The sequence below is a fragment of the Bos indicus genome, chromosome X, assembly GCF_029378745.1.
Source record: "Bos indicus isolate NIAB-ARS_2022 breed Sahiwal x Tharparkar chromosome X, NIAB-ARS_B.indTharparkar_mat_pri_1.0, whole genome shotgun sequence".
Taxonomy (NCBI): domain Eukaryota; kingdom Metazoa; phylum Chordata; class Mammalia; order Artiodactyla; family Bovidae; genus Bos; species Bos indicus.
This window is the reverse complement of record NC_091789.1, coordinates 98,282,859-98,302,492: the sequence shown is the minus strand read 5'-3', so window position 1 is coordinate 98,302,492 and position 19,634 is coordinate 98,282,859. Positions and strand designations below refer to the sequence as shown.

The 19,634-nt window shown below is 45.2% G+C and overlaps 1 long non-coding RNA gene across 1 annotated transcript; it reads right to left on the bottom strand.

Annotated features, from left to right (window-relative positions):
• Nucleotides 1-2,493: 2,493 nt before the first annotated feature.
• LOC139181667 (uncharacterized) lies at nt 2,494-19,634 on the bottom strand. Its single transcript, XR_011565442.1, has 2 exons — nt 6,244-19,634; nt 2,494-5,640 (listed from the first exon to the last, which is right to left on the bottom strand). It is a non-coding gene; the product is annotated as an uncharacterized lncRNA (long non-coding RNA).

The following is a 19,634-nucleotide window of genomic DNA, read 5'->3' as shown; positions in this document are numbered from 1 at the left end:
TGCTGTGTAAAATACATGAAAAGAGGATATTGCTAATTTTTTTGTTAGAGTGTTCTGCCCATTTGTTCCCCTAAGAGTTTTATAGTATCTGGCCTTACATTTGGTCTTTAATTGATTTTGAGTCCCACCCCCCCCAGCCCCCACCGTGGTGTTAGGAAGTATTCTAATTTCACTCTTAGGGGAACAAATGGGCAGAACACTCTAACAAAAAATTTAGCAATATCCTCTTTCCATTAATTGAAATAAAATAAAAATAAAGAAATGGGACCTAATTATACTTACAGTATTCACACAAGTTACTAATTTTCACAGCACCACTTATTGAAGATGCTGTCTTTTCTCCATTGTACATTCTTACCTCCTTGGGTATAGATGAAGTTCCCCATAGGTGCATGGGTCTATTTCTGGGCTTCCTATTGTGTTCCATTGGTCTTTCTTTTTGTTCTTGCCTAGAGATGTTACATGAGTCTTTGTTGTAAAGCTGGTGTGGTACTGTTGAATTCTCTGAGCCTTTGCCTGTCTTTTGATTACTCTGTTGAATCTGAAACAAGAGCCTTGCTTGGTAGAATATTTTTGGTTGTAGGTTTTCCCTTTCACCACTTTAAATATATCATGCCACTCCCTTCTGGCCTGCAGAGTTTCTGCTGAGAAATCAGCTGATAATCTTATGGGGTTTCCCTCTTATGTTATTAGCTACTTTTCCCTTGACCTGCTTAATATTTTCTCTTTGTTGTTAATTTTTCAGTTTCTTAATATGTGTCTCAGCATTTTCCTCAGCACTTGGAACCAGCCAACCGGCGCAAGCACAGGAAAAATATCCGTCGCTGATTACCGCAAAAAACTTTGAAATATTTTTTCAACCCGGACGGGTACAGGAGGAACCGGCAAGCGGCTCCGCGGAGCAACACTGCCCCCTGCAGACCACAGAAACCAAAATGCCAGCAAGCCCGGAAGAAAATCGATCCTTCCTGCTCGGTTTCCAGCAGAGGACTTAATGGGGGATGCCCTTGCGGACCAGACAAAGAAAGGGAACATCTCGAAGGGGCCTGGGCCAACCACCCCTGGACCGCGCGAGTTCCGCTCGACCCACCCACAGAACCACAGCGAGGCGGGCAAGAAGTCAGGACGTCCAGGAAGATCCGGAGTTGCTGAGGGCTGGTTCTGGGCCTGCCCTGGGGAGCACTGAGGTCAGTGCCAGTTTCGCAGCCTGCCTATGCTGGGAGATTTCTCCCCCAAACTGCTTAGAACTCTCCACTGCGGGACCTGATTCGTGATGTTCGGGTCCTGTCCAACCTGGCCCCCACAAGATGGTTATTTTGGGTCACTACCCTGCCCTCTTCTCTATCGACTCTGGATTAAAGTCCCTTCCTGATTCACCTCGCAGTGAGCTGAGCAACTTGTACTCCTTAACAGCTGATTACTTCCAGGTGCTTTGCATTATAAATGTGTTATGTCATAATCTTGATGGCGTGGATGAGTCGTTTTCTATATAGTTTCCCTCCCCGCCCCCTTTCATTTAGTATCTCATTGTAATAAATACGTTATTGTTGCTTTTCAGTCCGTTGGTCGTGTCCGACTCTTTGCGACCCCATGGACTGCATGCAGCACGTCAGGAGGTTTCCCTGTCCTTCACCATCTCCCAGAGCTTGCTCAGACTCCTGCCCATTGAGTCAGTGATGCCATCCAACCATCTTGTCCTCTGTCATCCCCTTCTCCTGTAGTCAGTCTTCCGCAGCATTGCAGGCTGTCTTACCCTCGATCCCAGTGAGCATTTTCTTTCACTCTTCCACTGGGGAGGAGAATGTATCCTGCAAACCAGTGTGCAAGCTACAATCTGACAGCCTTGAGACCTGAACATAGGGACACTCTCTGAGGAACCCTGAGAACCCGGAGAGCTGACTCTTCCTCTGTGTGCCCAAGGTCCCAAAGGCATATGAGGGCAGTAATAGCATCTGCTTCTTGGGTGGTGTCCAGCATCAACTACCCAGCAGGATCTTAGCTTGGCACTTGTCCCCATCATGTTATTATTGTAGGTGGCTCAGATGGTAAGGAGTCAGCCTGCAGTGCAGGATAGCCAGATTCAATCGCTGGGTTAGGAAGATCCTCTGGAGAAGGAAATGGCAACCCACTCCATTATTCTTGCCTGGAGAATCCCATGGGCAGAGGAGCCTGGCAGGCTCCAAGGGGTCTTAAAGAATCAGACACGTCTGAGCCACTTTCACTTCCACTTCACGTAATGATTTTGAAGTCAAAACTCACTGTCATAATAAAGTTCTCTTTAAACATACAGGAATTCCTCAACGATGGGAAGCAAGACAAGGGTAACCACTCCCTCCACTACATTCACTATGTCAGCTTATATTATGTTGTTGGATTTTTAAGTGTCAGTGCGTCCGGCGAAAGTTCTCACAACGGGCTCTCTGAAGGGCTCAGATGCAGTTTGAATCAGCCAACCGGCACTAGCGGAGGAAAAGAAAACAAAACCAAACCAGCTGCTTCTTGAGGCAAAAGGCTCCCTGTCATTTTATTAAAGCGCCATAGCGGAGGAAAAACCGGCCCGGCGACACTGTGGAGCAACACTGCCACCTGCAGGCTACAGAAACCCAAACGCCGCAAGCCCGGAAGAAAATTCATCGTTTCTGCTGGGTTTCCGCGCAGAGGACTGGACAGCGTGGATACGAAAGTTAAGTAGAAAGCCCTTAAGGACCAGAGAAAGGAAGGGAATCTCTCGACGGGGTCCGGCCAAACCACCCCTGGACAGCGAGCAGTCCGCGGAACCATAGCAACACGGGCAGGAAGTCAGCGAGTCCAGGAAGATCCGGCGCTTGGTGGCCGGGGCTGCACTCCGATTGGCTGGCTCTGGGCCTGCGCGCAGCCACCCAGTGAGGCCCGTGCCAGTCTCTTGGCCCTGGTCGGCTGGGAGTTTTGTCCGGGACCTTCTTTGGAACTCTAGAGACAAACTAGATGTGTGTGCTCACTGGGGATTTTGTCCTAACGTGCACAGCGACTGTCTCTGGAGGGAGCATCTAGCACATGTGGAGGAGGCCGGACCCAGAACGTGGAAGGAGCAGGGGCACTCCTTGTTGTTACAAAAGCAATGGCATATCTTTTCCCACATGTCTCACTTGGACATCTGCAGTACCTTCCTAAACTGCTTTACTGAGGTACAGTTACACACCACAAATCACACCCATCACTTCCAGGGCAGTAACTTTTAGTAACTTCACACAGTGGTGCAGCCACCACCACAGTGCAGTTGTGGAACACTGCCAGCACCACTAAAAGGTTCCGTGTACCCATCAGCAGTCGATCCGCAACAGTATCTGCAGGTCCAGGCATCCTCTCATCTAATTTCTGTCTCTGTTGATTTGCCCTTTGTGGGCATTCACATCAACGGACTCCTGCAGGAAGTGGCCTTTTGTGTCTGGGTTCTTTCACTTAGCACAGTTCTTCAGAGGCTGACCCATGTGGCAGCAGAAAGCAGAAGTTCACCACTTTTCATCCATCTGTGCTGTTTCACTGCATGGCTACAGAATAAATACTCTGTTTACCACTCTCCAGCTGACAGACTTTTAGGCTGCTCCACTACTTGGAGATTACAGACAGTGCTGCTGTGAAAGACATCGAAGGACAAGTATTTGTGTGGACATGGGTTTCATTTCTCATTTCTCCATGATTTCATTTCTTCTTTTGCATGGTGCACAGGCTAGACCCTTCAGTCAGTGTGGAATAGAGGTGGTTGAAGCAGACCTCCTATCTTGGTCTGGATCTCAAGAGGCAAGCATTCACTCAGACTCTACTAGATGTGATGTGACGAGAGCTGGATGTTTCTCAGGGATGTTCTTCAGCACGGCAATGACGATCCCTTCTATCCTGAGATGGTTGACCGTGTTTATTGATTTAGTTATTTACATATTTGTCATGAATGGGTCTTGAACTGTGTCAAATGCTTTTTATTTGTCTGTCAAGATGGCAGGTGGTTTCCGTCCTTCATTATATCAATACGCTGTTTCCCATAACTGAAGTTGAGTGTTGGTCCAATACTGCAATCCTGGGAAAGATCTCACACAGATCAGATCATTCGCTCAGTCGTGTCCGACTCTTTGCAACCCCATGAATCGCAGCACGCCAGGCCTCCCTGTCCACCACCAACTCCTGGAGTTCACCCAGACTCATGTCCATCGAGTCAGTGATGCCATCCAGCCATCTCATCCTCTGTCGTCCCCCTCTCCTCTTGCCCCCAATCCCTCCCAGCATCAGAGTCTATTCCAATGAGTCAACTCTTCGCATGAGGTGGCCAAAGTACTGGAGTTTCAGCTTTAGCATCATTCCTTCCAAAGAAATCCCAGGGCTGATCTCCTTCAGAATGGACAAAGTAGGGAAAACCACTAGAACATTCAGGTATGACCTAAATCAAATCCCTTATGATTATACAGTGGAAGTGAGAAATAGATTTAAGGGCCTAGATCTGATAGATAGAGTGCCTGATGAAATATGGAATGAGCTTCATGACTTTGTACAGGGGACAGGGATCAAGACCATCCCCATGGAAAAGAAATGCAAAAAAGCAAAATGGCTGTCTGGGGAGGCCTTACAAATAGCTGTGAAAAGAAGAGAAGTGAAAAGCAAAGGGGAAAAGGAAAGATATAAACATCTGAATGCAGAGTTCCAAAGAATAGCAAGAAGAGAGAAGACAGCATTCTTCAGTGATCAATGCAAAGAAATTGAGGAAAACAACAGAATGGGAAAAACTAGGGATCTCTTCAAGAAAATCAGAGATACCAAAGGAACATTTCATGCAAAGATGGGCTCGATAAAGGACACAAATGGTATGGACCTAAGAAAAGCAGAAGATATTAAGAAGAGATGGCAAGAATACACAGAAGAATTGTACAAAAAAGATCTTCATGACCCAGATAATCACTATGGTGTCATCATTGACCTAGAGCCAGACATCCTGGAATGTGAAGTCAAGTGGGCCTTAGAAAGCATCACTACGAACAAAGCTAGTGGAGGCGATAGAATTCCAGTTGAGCTATTCCAAATCCTGAAAGATGATGCTGTGAAAGTGCTGCACTCAATATGACACAAAATTTGGCAAACTCAACAGTGGCCACAGGACTGGAAAAGGTCAGTTTTCATTCCAATCCCAAAGAAAGATCTCGCAGAGCCCTTGGCAAAATGTTTCTCGATTTGGTTTGCTGATACTGTGTTGAGGGTGTATGCATCACTATTCATGATAGATATGGATCTGTAGCTTTCTGGTGATGTCAAGTCTGGCTTTGGTAATTGGGTAATACTGTGCTTATACGATGAATTAGGAAATGTTTCCTCCTCCCTCCTGTCTATTCAGGAAGAATCTGTGAAGGATGGGTACTATTTCTTCTTTAAACCTTTGATAGAATTCACTGATGAAACCAGGAGGCCCAGGACTTCCCTCTGTGGGAAGGTCTTTAAATGAATGGTTCAATATCATTGCTTGCTACAGGTACATTCAGATTTGTTATTTGGCCACTGCCTTTAAGCCAACTCCCATCCAGTATTCTCTGGCCTGTTGGTTCCTATGGCTTGGTCTCTGGTCTAGGATTTGATGTGCTGGTCATCTCTGTACATCACAGGATTCTGGCTCCTAGTCTGTAACTGGGGAGAGTATGCTGTCTCAGAAGTGACCCCCAGATCACCAACACCCAATACGCAGGTTGGGGATACAGACTTTGAGGTGGGGAGGGGGTTCCGCTGCTGATATCCTCATTTACAGCCACCCATCCATCCTCCGGGCGCCCTCATGCAGGCTGTGGGTAATTCTACAGTTGGGACTGGCACAGCAAGGACCCAGAGTACCCTGTCCCCTCCCCAGCCACGTCCACTTCATCTACCCTGATCCTTGTCAGTCCTCTCATCTCCTAGCAACGCAGCCTCACAGGGGATCAGTGACACACTCGCCACCACATCTAAGGGTGTCAGATCTCCTCTCTGCTCAATGAGTCAACTCTCGAGGGCAGGGACTGGCCACGCATGTCCTCCTCACCTCCCCGTCTCAACAGCCAGCCTGGCACGGCATGGAGGGGATGTAACATATATAGTGAAAACCTTCATGATTGGCTAAATGAGGGACTGGGGATGCCAGGATCGACCTGGGTTGGCTGCTGGAGTGAGCCCATCGCATCCCACCCTGGGGAACTTGTGCCAGGCGGGGATGACCATCCCTGCCCCAGTGCACTGTGGCTAGCATCAGTGACGTACCTTATCCAGACTTGGTGTGCCACCAGCTGTGGACGGACACTGGAGTCACCGGGTCTTCTTACTTCACCCCAGCCTTTACGGAGGGTACAGTTGGGGATGCTCTGTCAGCAATAAACCTGCGCTCATATGGCCTATTAGTCTATGACAAAGGAGCCAAGAACATCCATCACGGAAAATGCTGTCTCTTCAATAAATGGTTATGGAAAACTGGACCCCTTTCTTACACAACATTCAAAAATAAACCACAACAACAGAAGATTAAAGATGAAATTGTTAGACCTTAAACCATAAAGCTCCTAGAAGAAGACGTAGGCAGTATGCTCTTTGACATAGGTCTTAGAATTAGTTTTTTTGACATGTCTCCTCAGGCAAGAGCAACAAAAGCAAAAATAAACAAATGGGAGTTCATCAAACTAAAAAGCTTTTACACATCAAGGGAAACCGTCAACAAAAGAAAAAGGCAACCTGCTGAGTGGGAGAAGATATGAGCAAGTGATACACATCCCAAAAGTGGTACATATCCAAAATAGCTAAAGGACTCATAGAATGTATTGGGAAAAACACCCAAAACCCGATTTTAAAATGGGGTAAAGCACTGAATGGACATTTCTGCAAAGAAGAGATACAGATGGCTAATAGACATATGAAAAGATGCTCAACATCTTCTCCTCAGGGATTAGAAAATCAAGACCACAGTTGAAGTACTTCCTCATACCTGTCAAGTAAGAAATGTTGGGGAGGATGTAGAGAAAAGGAAACCCTCCTCAGGTGTTGGTGGAAACGTATATCGGTGCAGCCACTATGGAGACAATGAGGATTTCCTCAAAAACTGAAAACAAGAACTACCATATGATCCAGCAGTTCCACTTCTCGGTATTTTTCTCAAGAATAGAAGAAACACTAGTCACAAAAGATATACGTGCTCCTCTGTTCACCGCAGCGTTATTTACAGCCAAGGGGAGCCAAGATATGGAAGTGCCCATCAATAGATGAGTCAAAAAGGAAGAAATGGTACACACACACACACACACACACACACACACACACACAGTGGAATATTACTCAGCAATAAAAAAAAATGAAATCTTGTCATTGTCGACAACGTGGATGGACCTAGAGGGTGTTATGCCAAGTAAAACTAGGCACACAGAGAAAGACAAATAACACACAGTTTTATTTACGTGTGTAACCTCAGAAATAAAATAAGAGAACACGGGAAACAAGACAGAAATAGATTCAGAGACATAGAGAACAAACATGGTTACCAGAGGAGGAGGGAGTAGGGAGATGTGTAAAACAGGGAAGGCATTAGGAGATACAAACTTCCAGTTATAAAATAAGTCATGGGAATGGAATGTACATACAGGAAATATAGTCAATAATCTTGTAAGAAATCTCTGTGGTGACACATAGTAACCAAACTTATCCTAGCAATTCATTTCATAATGTTTAAAAATATGGAATCACTCTGTTGTGCACTTGAAAGAAATATAATATCATACATCAACTTTGGGCCTCCCCAGTGGCTCAGCGGTAAAGCATCCTCCTGCAATGCTGGAGCTGCAGGAGGCGTGGGCTGGACTCCTGGGTCGGGAAGATGACCTGGAGGAAGGCATGGCAACCCACTCCAGTACTCTTGCCTGGAGAATCCCATGGACAGAGGACCCTGGTGGGCTACCATCATGTGGTCGAAAAGAGTTGGACATGACTGATGTGACTTAGCATGCATGCACGCATGGCAACTTTACTGAAGAAATAAAGACTGGGGGCTCTGAATGGAGGATGCTGAAGTTTGTGGGTCACTTTTCCTCTGGCGGCCTATGTGACTGTGAGCAATCCCCCTAACTTCTCTGTCCTCTGGTTTCTCACCTCATCAATTAGGATTGAAATCTTCCAAAATGATGGGTCTTTGAAGGAGGAGTAACTAAGGTGACAGAAAGAAATATATTGAATGTGGTCTGATACCTGGTAAAGGATGAACAACCTTGAAATGCCATGTTAGCCCTGCTAAACGTGCTCACACGGACTAAATTCATGCCTCTGAGTTTCAAGAAGAAAAGCTCCCTTGGGAGACAAGTCCTGCAAGATGGGCTGAGCTCTGAAGCTCTCTGATGAGATCACAAGTTCATACTCCAGTAAATATACCTGTTCTCAAGCACCCCTTTCTGCAGAAGACTCATGGATTTCTGCAGAAATACAGCTCTGGGGACTAGCTGAGAGCACAGACTGACACATAGCAGAATTCATTTTCACTTCTGAAGAATCTCACAGGCACTTGCTGGCTAAACAACACTGGGCTCTGAGTGTGGGGAGGAAAAGTACATTTCATCACTCATGTCTCCTGTAATGAAAAGGGAAGCTAGTTGTTATTAGGGGAAAGATGTTTGTGAAGCACAGATCTGAGAAAGGTCTTCTATTCAGAATACATAAGGAATTTTAAAATTGCAAAGGACAAAATGTAGCGAAAGAGAACAGATTCTTGTGCCAGGGATTGGGGTGTGGGAGGGGAAACTAGAAACGGGCAGCACCTGGGCGTTTTTAGGGTGATGGATGTGGCCTGTGTCCTGGTCGTGGTGGTGATCACAGGAATCTCTCCGTGTGTCAGAGCTCAGAGAGCTGCACACCCAAGGACAAGCAGGCCAGGAGTTCCCTGCTGGTCCAGTGCTTCAGAATATGCCTGCCATATAAAATTAATACACAGAAATCCCTTGCATTCCTATATACTAATAAGGAAAAATCAGAAAGAGTAATTAAGGAAACAATCACATACACCACTGCAATGAAAAGAATAAAATACTTAAGAATAAATTTACATAAAGAAACAAAAGACCTGTATACAGAAAGCTAAAAAAAAAAAAAAAAAAAACCTGACGAAAGAAATCAACAATGACACAAATGGATGGAGAAATGTACCACGTTCTTGGATTGGAAAAATCAGTATAGTGAAAATGACTCTACTACCCAAAGCAATCTGTAGATTTATCACAATCCCGATCAAACTACCAAAGGTATTTTTTACAGAACTAGAACAAATAATTTCACAGTTTGTATGGAAACACTAAAGACTCTGAATACCCAAAGCAATCTTGAGAAAGAAGAATGGAACTGAAGGAATCAACCTTCCTGACTTCAGACTATACTACAAAGCTACAGTCATCAAGACAGTATGGTAGTGGCACAAAGCCAGAAGTATAGATCAATGGAAGAAAATAGAGAACCCAGAGGTAAATCCACACACCTATGCACACGTTATCTTTGACAAAGGAGGCACAAATACACAACGGCATAAACAAAGTCTCTTCAACACGTGATGCTGGGGAAAATGCTCAACTATGGGTAAAAGAAAGAAACTGGAAGACTTTCTAACACCATACACAAAAATAAACTCAAAATGGATTAAAGACCTAAATGTAAGACCAAAATCTATAAAACTCTTAAGAGAAAACCGTAGGCAGAACACTCTCTGACATAAATCACAGCAAGATCCTCTATGACCCATCTCCCAGAGTAATGGAAATAAAAACACAAATAAACAAAAGGGACCAAATTTAACTTCAATGCTATTGCACAATGAAGGAAACTATAAGCAAGGTGAAAAGACAGCCCTCAGAACGGGAGGAAATAATAGCAAATGAAACAACTGTCAAAGAATGAATCTCCAAAATATACAAGCAGCTCATGCGGCTCAATACCAGAAAAACGAACAACCCCATTAAAAGTGGACAAGAGACCTGAACAGACATTTCTCCAAAGACATACAGATGGCTACCAAACACATGAAGTGATGTTCAACATCACTCATTATTAGAAAACTGCAAATCAAAACCACAATGAGTTATCATCTCACACAGGTCAGAACAGGCATCATCAAAAAGTCTACAAACAATAAATGCTGGAGATGGTGTGGAGAAAAGGGAACCTTCTTCCACCGTTGGTGGGAATGCAAACTGGTACAGCCACTATGGAGAAGAGAGTGGAGATTCCTTAAAAAACTGGGACTAGAACTGCCACACGACCCAGCAATCCCACTGCTGGGCATACACCTCAAGGAAACCAGAAGCGAAACAGACACATGTACCCCCCAATGTTCACAGCAGCACTATTTACAATAGCTAGGACAGGGAAGGAACCTAGATGTCTATCAGCAGATGAATGGATAAGGAAGTTGTGGTACATATACACAATGGGACATTACTCAGCTATAAAAAGGAATGCATTTGAATCAGTGCTAATGAGGTGGATGAAGCTGGAGCCTGTTATACAGACAGAAGTCAGAAAGAGAAAGACAAATACTTATATTAATGCCTTTATATGGAATTTAGAAAGATGGTAGCAACAATTCTACATGCAACGACGCAAAGGAGACAGAGACGTACAGAACACACTTTTCAACTCGGCAAAAGAAGGCCAGGGTGGGATGATTTGAGAGAATAGCAGTGAAACACATACATTACCATATATAAAATAGATGACCAGTGCAAGTTCAATGAATGAAGCAGGGCACCCAAAGCCGGTGCTCCGGGATAACCCAGAGGGATAGGGTGGGGAGGGAGGTGGCATGGGGGTTCAAGAGGGGAGGACACACGTATACCTGTGGCCGATTCGTGTTGATATATGGCAAAACCCATCACAATATCGTATAGTAATTATTCTCCAATTGAAATGAATTGATGATTAAAAAAGTAAAACAGAAGCCCCCTGCCAATGCAACGGGGCAGGCGTTCGGTCCCTAGTCCAGGAAGACTCCACGTGCCGCAGGGCAACTAAGACTGTGTGTCACAACCACTGAACCCACCTGCTCCGACTACGGAAGCCCCTGAGCCTAGAGGCCATGCTCCGCAACAAGAGAAGTCTCTGAGATGAGAAGCGCATGCACCGCCACTAGAGAGTAGTGCTCCTCCTCCACAACTAAGAGAAAGCCCTCGTGCAGCAACAAAGACGCAGTGCAGCCAACAATGAATAAATAAATAAGAAGAAAGAAAACCAGGCCAATCTTACTGTATGTTTCTTTGAAAAATCCAATGGTAGATACCGAAGTAGGTGCATCTCTCTATATCCTTTGAACAATCATATCTTGGCTGAAGCTAACAAAAATTACATCACAGCCTTTATTAAAATTTTAGATCAGCTTCCCAGACACTGCTCTTTTCTAGAGAGCTACTTTTCTCAGAGAACTGTTACCTAGGAACTTTAGTCACCGGAACTGAGGCCTCCACCACATTCCAGGACAGAAAGCAAAAGACATTAGGAAGACACGGTTCAAATCCTATGAGTTTATGAGTTGCCTGTGACCACAGGCTAGGATGACCACACATCCCAGAAAGAGTCTCTTCACATTTCAGTAACTGAAACCTGTATTTCAGCCACTCAGTTCAGTTCCTTTAGGCCACTGCTGTCCCCTTAACAAACACTTGGTGTGAAACACTTGGAAAATGACCTTAATCCAATTCACTCCCAACCTCTTTTCACATGTCACAAGGAGTCTCTCACGATGATATTTCCTCAACTCGAAAGCCAATTCTCAGATAAAGAAAAGAATTCACACACACACCTTGTGAAGAAATACTGAGATTTTAGAAAGTGACTCCCAACTAGCCCATGGTTCATCACTCTTTTCTCTCTTCTCCCTCCATCCACTCTGAGAAATGAATATTTGGCCATGCTGTCTGATTTGCCCACCAAGTTGCTCATACCACACACAGGATGTTGTTACAAGTGAGCCTACACACAAGGCATTGACACCAGCCAGCCCTACTGAAGTCGGCTACCTGAGGGCAGGGAGGTGGCCGGGGCAATAAATTCATCATCTCATTTCCTTCATCACCCTACCCCATTTCATTCCCTGCAGTCACTTGGCCCAAACAAATAACGATCTCACACCAAATCAGTGCTTAAAGCACCACCGCCTCAAGTTTCCTTTGTTGTCTCACATGGCTTCTGCGGCCAGGGAACAGATTTTACTTGAGATGAGTAAAGCTAGAGGGACAGCACATTGGCCAGAGATTCTGTTTGGGAGGTGACATCTCTCAGTGTACTCTTTACGACCCCATGGACCAAAGCTCCTCTGTCCAGGGGATTCTCCAGGCGAGAACACTGGAGTGGGCTGCCATGCCCTCCTCCAGGGAACCTTCCTGACCCAGGGATTGGACCCAGGTGTCCTAATTCCCCTGAATTGCAGACAGATTATCTACCGCTGAGCCCCCGGGAAACCCATGACGAACCTAGACAGCATATTAAAAAGCAGAGACATCACTTTGCTGACAAAGGTCTGCAGAGTCAAAACTATGGTTTTTCCAGTAGTCGTGTACAGATGTGTGAGTTGGATCATTAAGAAGGTTGAGTGATGCTTTCGAATTGTGGTGCTAGAGAGATGACCCTTTAGAATCCCTCGGACACTAAGGAGAAAAACCCGGCCAATCCTAAAGGAAATGGATACTGAATACTCTGAATACTGACTGGAAGGACTGATGCTGAAGCTGCAATACTTTGGCCACCTGATGCAAATAGCTGACTCATTGGAAAACACCCTAATGCTGGAAAAGATTGAAGGCAGGAGGAGAAGGGGGAGACAGAGTGTGAGATGGTTAAATAGCATCACCAACACAATGGACATTAATTTGATCAAACTCAGGGAGATAGTGTAAGACAGAGGAACCTGGCGTGTTGCAGTCCATGGGCTCATTAATAGTCGGACACGACTGAGTGACTGAACCACCACCACCACCACCCTACCTTTGAGCTTCCCTAAGGTGCCACAGCCCCACTCTCAGCAGGACTAAGAAGCTTTGTGTGTCTGTCAGTGGTAAAGGCTGAGACTCAATGTCTTCACACTCTCAGCGCCTCTACTTAGGGTTGATGGCGGGTCCTTAGAATGCTCATCACTCCCTCCCAGAGTTCAGACCAGGGAGCCTTCTCACAACAGTAATGGAGCACCCTACCCTGGTACAGAATTGGGAGTTGGAGCTGTTTACCCTCCTCAATGTGTTTTCTCCCTTTATATTCACTTCCACATTTCTTCCTTGAGTCACCGAATCCAGCTCCACTCATCCCCAACAGGTTCCTGTAACAAGCTGCACCTGCATCTCTAGCCCATCTCTAGCACCACATGCACAGGGTGGGTGCATGTACCCCCTGCACTATGTATCTTCTTTCTCCTTTCTCTTCGGAATCTGTTGACTCCCAGACATCACAAAAAGAGCTCCAGATTGCCCACAAAGGGGGCAGTGCTGCAGGGGAGGCCGTGACTCTCATCCACAGCCTGGGTCAAAGCAGGACTGTATTATAAGCGCCACAAGCTGCCCCACTGCATCATGGGAGCCAAAAGAGCAAAGGTCTGAAAGTCCTAACACAGACATTTCCGTGCATAGAACACCAGTGTCTTCCCTGGGACCTGTGAGCTGTTGTTTGGTTTGGGCCTATAGCGTCAGTGACTTTTTCACAATGCTTGCAGGCTTAGCCAGCCTTCCATCAGGAACTCTCTACTCCCCACAGCCCCCCCACCTACTGTACCAAAGATATTACTTCTGACTTCAGTGTGCCGATTGGGTTTTCACCTGGCAGGGATACCCACACAACTTTCTTATGCTGAAACCTCAAGATACCTGAGGAGAACGAGTCTTCAGAAAGTCCATTTTTCAATTATAATAGAAAAACTGCCTATGTAACAATGAAGATACAACACATTAAAATACTAATAAAATGTTACTTGGAAATTATCTAGAATGTCACCCTTAAGAGAAAAAAAGTTAGTATGTGGTCTATTGCCTTCCAGGTTTTGTTCTCTGCATTTAAGACAATTACGAGATGGGGGAGGTAATGTCTTCATCATATTGTATCTGTGGTTCTATCTGTTTATCACTATAGTTATGCTACTTTCCATAATGATGAGAGTGCTCCACTAGTGTCGGTCAGAGGAAACACTGTTTAGACCTCGGTATGGACCAGGAACTGTTCTCTGTGATGTGTGCATGTTGACATGACACCCCATGGCCTTTCACGCACCTAGGAGACATTGTGTTCAATCCATACACAGATCCATAGTAATGTTTCATGCGGATGAACATGTTGATCTGCCTTTTGATCCAGAGTACACCAGACACTGCACTGTATTCCAGATTGGGGGTGAGATACCACACCTGGCTGTTTCTCTCTGGCCTGGGCACCAATCTGACTCACAATCTAGTCACCAGCTAGGTGACTTTGTGTAGATTCATTCACCCATTAACGTCTCTGTGTCTCTGCTCCTCAGCTGCCGAAAGGGAGGATAGCATTAAAAATGTTTACCTCACAGTGTTGCTATGAGTACTCAAAGCCTTCATTACGCGTATACGTACAGAGAGCTAAGCACGGTCCAGAGGGGAGCTCTTCTTCTTGTGTCTCTTCATTTCTGTTTCCGCTTGTTCTAGTAGCCCCCTGTCCCTGCCCCCACGCTCTCACCTCCCCCACCCCCACTCTGCTCTCTCTCCCCTGTGCCCCTGTCCTCAGACTCTCCCTCCCAAAACACAGCTGAATATTTCCTCACGATTTACCCCAGAAAATACCATCACCCTTGGATTAAACAATCACGAATATTAGCAGAAAAGATAAGAAACACAATAAACGGGCAATGCTAAAACTACACAAGAAATAAGGCATTACTGATGAAAGTCTGACTCCTAATATTTTCATATCTTCATCAGATTCAGATCTTCAGCTTTCGATATATGAGAATTAGACTTGATAAAACAATGGCAGAAAAGGCAATGCAACGTGGTTCCTTAAATAAGACCTAACAAAATGGGGGCACACGGTGTGTTCACGGGATGAGAAATTCAATATAATTAGGATGTCAGTAGTCCGCATACAGATCCATCAATTTCATACAATGCCAGTCAGAAATTCCAGCAGGACTTTTTTGTACATATAGACTAACTGATGATAAAATTTCTGTGCTAAGGCAAATGAACAAAATAGCCAAATGATTCTGAAAAACAATGTTGGAGGATTAACACTAACCTTAAATTTACTTTGCACCTTCAACCAAAAGTTGTAAGCAACTAGGTGTCTATGAAGGGATGAATGGATATAGAAAACGTGGTGATACCGGTCAGAACGGCCACCATCAAAAAGTCTACAAACAACAAATGCTGGATAGGGTGTGGAGGAAGGGGAACGCTCTCACTCAGTTGATGGGAACGCAAACCGCTATAGCCACTGCAGAGAACAGTGTGGGATTCCTTTAAAATCTGGGACTAGAACTGCCATGTGACCCAGCAATCCCACTGCTGGGCAGACACCACGAGGAAACCAGAAGTGAAACAGACACATGTACCCCAACGTTCACTGCAGCACTGTTTACAATAGCTAGGACATGGAAGCAAGCTGGATGTCCATTGGCAGACGAACGGATAAGGAAGTTGTGGTACATATACAATGGAATATTACTCAAGTATAAAAAGGAACGCCCTTCAGTCAGTTCTAATGAGGTGGATGAACCTGGAGCCTGTTATACAGAGTGAAGTAAGTCAGAAAAAGAGAAATACTGTATATTAACGCATATATATGGAATTTAGAAAGACGGTACCAATGACCCTACACGCAGGGCAGCAAAGGAGACACAGACATAAAGCAAAGACTCTGGGACTCAGTGGGAGGAGTGGGTGGGATGATTTGAGAGAATAGCATTGAAACATGTACAGTACCGTATGTAAAATAGATGACTGGTGTTAAATTCCATGCATGACACAGGGCACCCAAAGCCGGTATTCTGGGACAACCCTGAGGGATAAGGTAGGGAGGAAGATGGGAGGGGGGTCCAGGATGGGGGGACACGCGAATCCCTATGGCCGATTCATGTTGATGTATGACAAAAACATCACAATATTGTAAAGTAATTACCCTCCAATTAAAATAAATTAATTTTAAAGGAGGAAATGTGGCGATATATACAATGGAATATTTATTATTCAGTCACAAAGAAGAAAATTATGCCTTTTGCAACAACATGAATGGACTTCAAAGGCTTTATGCTAAGTCAAAAAGGTGAAAGAGAGAAAGATATATATTGTATGTTGTCATTTATGTGCAGAATCTAAAAAAGTCAAACTTACAGAAATTTCTAAGGTTTCAAGGGCCTGGAGAAAATGTTGAATACAGGGTACAAACTTACAGGTATGAGATGAATAAGTTTCGCGGATCCAATGTATAGCATGGTGAGTATAATTAACAAAACTGTGTAATACAGTGAAAGCTAAGAGGGTAGATCTGAGATGTTATTTCCTCAACAATTTTTAAAAAGGATTATGTGAGGCGATAGAGTGCCAACCCTGCCATGGTAATCGTTTTGCCAAATATGTGTGTTTCAAATCATCACATTGGCATCTTAAACTTACAGGTTATATGTCAATAATATCTCAAAAAAGGTGGAAAAAATAAGAGTCCTGAGTGTTTCTGGTGGGAGAGCCCTCAAGGTATATTCTGTGTCCCTCTGACATCTCCCCATCATTCTTGAACTTTCCCTTATTACTGACATGACAAGGTGAACCAGGCTCATTTATCCTTTCCTTCGTCAGCCTGGGAACCCATCATTTAGTGGAGAAAGGTGTTCAGAAGCTAGGATCTGGGGACTGGTGTAATTAGTGCCATTGGAATGTTGCTGTTTCCAGTAACTTGGGAATACATGTGTGTACACAATCACACACACAAACACGTAGACACACATCTATAGTTATAGATCAGTCTAGCCACATATGCACACCTATCGAATACAAGAAGTTTGCACGGAGACCTTTACTTCCAGTAGAATTCCTCAGAATTTGTTCTAGTTTACTTCCTTTCCATATTGGAAATTCCCTTTTCCAAAATTGACAGACGTGGCTCTCAGCATTCTTATGTATTTGCCAAGTTGATGAATGCCAGTGCATGTAAGTGATCCTTCCTCCACAAAAAGGTCCTCCTCACAATCTATGCAGAACCATCCCTGGCCCTTGACTTCCACACCTCACTCAAGCTTGAATCCATGAAGCAGTTAGCCTCCTTCCCACCCAACCCCCAAGGATATCCTTCTTTCCACCTTGGGCTCTGACTCTCCAGGCAGGGATGCCCCTTTACACACACACATGCCTTGCCTGGCAACACCTCATGGCTTTAGGACTGACTTGCTCAGGCACAAAAAAGGGAAGGGAAAGAAAGGGTAGGGACAGGAAAAGGTGAATATGTCCTAGTACAGTCAGCCAATCAACGTGAACTGGGCCAAACCCAAGCAATGTGATGAAGGCAGCAATGTTTTTTTTTTTTTCCCCTCATTGTCTTCCATCTTCCCTTCCTGCCTCTGTCCTTTGCCCCAGTTCCTTTTTCTTCTTAAGTCCTGCCCCCCATCAAGAGTACCAATGTTATGAGGCATGATTCCCACATTATAACTGATCTCTGCTGCTTGGCTGACATTCAGCGTGACATCCCTTCAGCTGGGACACTCAAACTCTCTCTCATGATGGACCAGAAGGCTTCACTCCTAATTTCAGGGATAGGTAGGAGAGACGGTGCAGGCCACATGTTGGAGCCTTCAGTCCTTCATCTGTGAAATGCGGATGATCACAAATTGTGGGCGAAACAGAGACAGCAGCAACCAGACCCCTTTCAATGAGTGCTACATGCCAAACCCCGTGCATCACAGGACTCCTTGATATTCAGGAGCATGCCAAGTAGATTTCCATGCCAGGACAGTTGCATTTGTTGTCCCTTCTGCCTGGAATGCTCTTCCCTTAGATAACCCCACAGCCTGCTCGCTCACTTCTCCAGATCTCTGCTTACTTGCCATCTTTCAGGGAGACTTTCCCTCATTACCTTGAATAAAATAACAACATCATACCTACATATACCCTTTCCCCTGATCTAGCATTATCTTTCTTCATAGCGCCTGGACCCTTGATTTATTTACTGACCACCAAGTCTATGAAAGGAGAGACTTGGTCAGTTCTGTCCTGTCACAAACTCCTCCAATAGTGCTCAGGTATATGGCAGGTGCTCAGAAACATTTGCGGAAGGACAGTCTGGAGCCAGGCAACACACACTGCGAACATGCACAGGTACCCTGCAAGACGTGCACTGGCCGCACTGTATTAGTATGATACATACTGAGATTCCAGGAGACAAATGATACGCTCAACAACACACAGTCAGCATGTGAGGTTCAAGGCCTCGGAATCTTGTCTACCAGCTTCCAAACCCTCAGTTCCTGGATAGAGACCTCACAGCCAAGAACATAAGAGTTTTATTTCTGACACAAAGACTCCAAGCAGCTCAGATAGATACCCAGAGACACCAAAAAGAGCTCACTGAATCTCTGCACAGAGAGCACATAACTCGTCTCAGACCTTCAAACACAACTGAGACCATAACCATACACACTGTGACAAAGACCCTCCAAACAGACCAAAGTCTTCAAGACGGAAACAAATGAAAACTGCACAGATACCTCACATCATGGAGACTGACTCCCAAACCACTCGACACTTAGCAATCTAATACAAAAACCCTAAACAGAAAGACAGAACTTTTAATATCTCAAGAATATCATATAACCTTTAGATAAAGTCCCCAGATGGAGAACCTGCACCCTGTGCCCAGATCCCCAAGCAGCTCATAGTTTACACCTTTAGACAAACCCATCCTTAAAGCAGCTCAGAGACATCACAACTTGGGACCCTGAATCAAAAACTCAGAGATCTCACAATCTGGGGTGCACACGCCTACACAGAGATTTCACACCCAGGGACTGAAATGCCAGAAAGCTCCAAAAATGCACACCCCGGAATACAGGCACACACATCCTAGAGGCTTTGTACTATGGCCCACAAAATCCACTCAGATCAAATATTCCATCACTCACAATCCCGCCCAAAGGGTCAAGGAGATCAAATGTACCCAAACAGCACCTGTGTTGTCACACGTAGCAATACACAATCCCAAGCTGCCAGATACAGTTTACTCTCCAGGGAGAGACACCAAACTCAGAGACCTCTCCCTGGACAAGAATTGCATTCATTTGAGCAAATGGCCGTGCGTGTCCACACGATACAGACTGAGCGAGAGCTAAACAAGACTGAAACGCCGTCAGCATGCTCCTCTAGCGACAGTGCCAAACCCCGCCACTAACCAGGGCAGCTATTCGACCCCTTCGGGAAAAGCAATAAAACTCAGAGAAAAATTGTATGCTCTCAAAAGCCGCGCACGGCAACGCAGGCGCACGCGTACACACAGGCCTGTGGCCCTCAGTTCCAGCTCTGCGATCCCAGTGCCTGTACCAGCCAGCCAGCCAAATCGAAGAGGGCCGATCAAGGAAAGCGGGAGTCGCGGGATTTCCGGCGCCTATTCGCGCCCCATAAGAGCTAATTCCGGCAAGCACGCGGTGACCA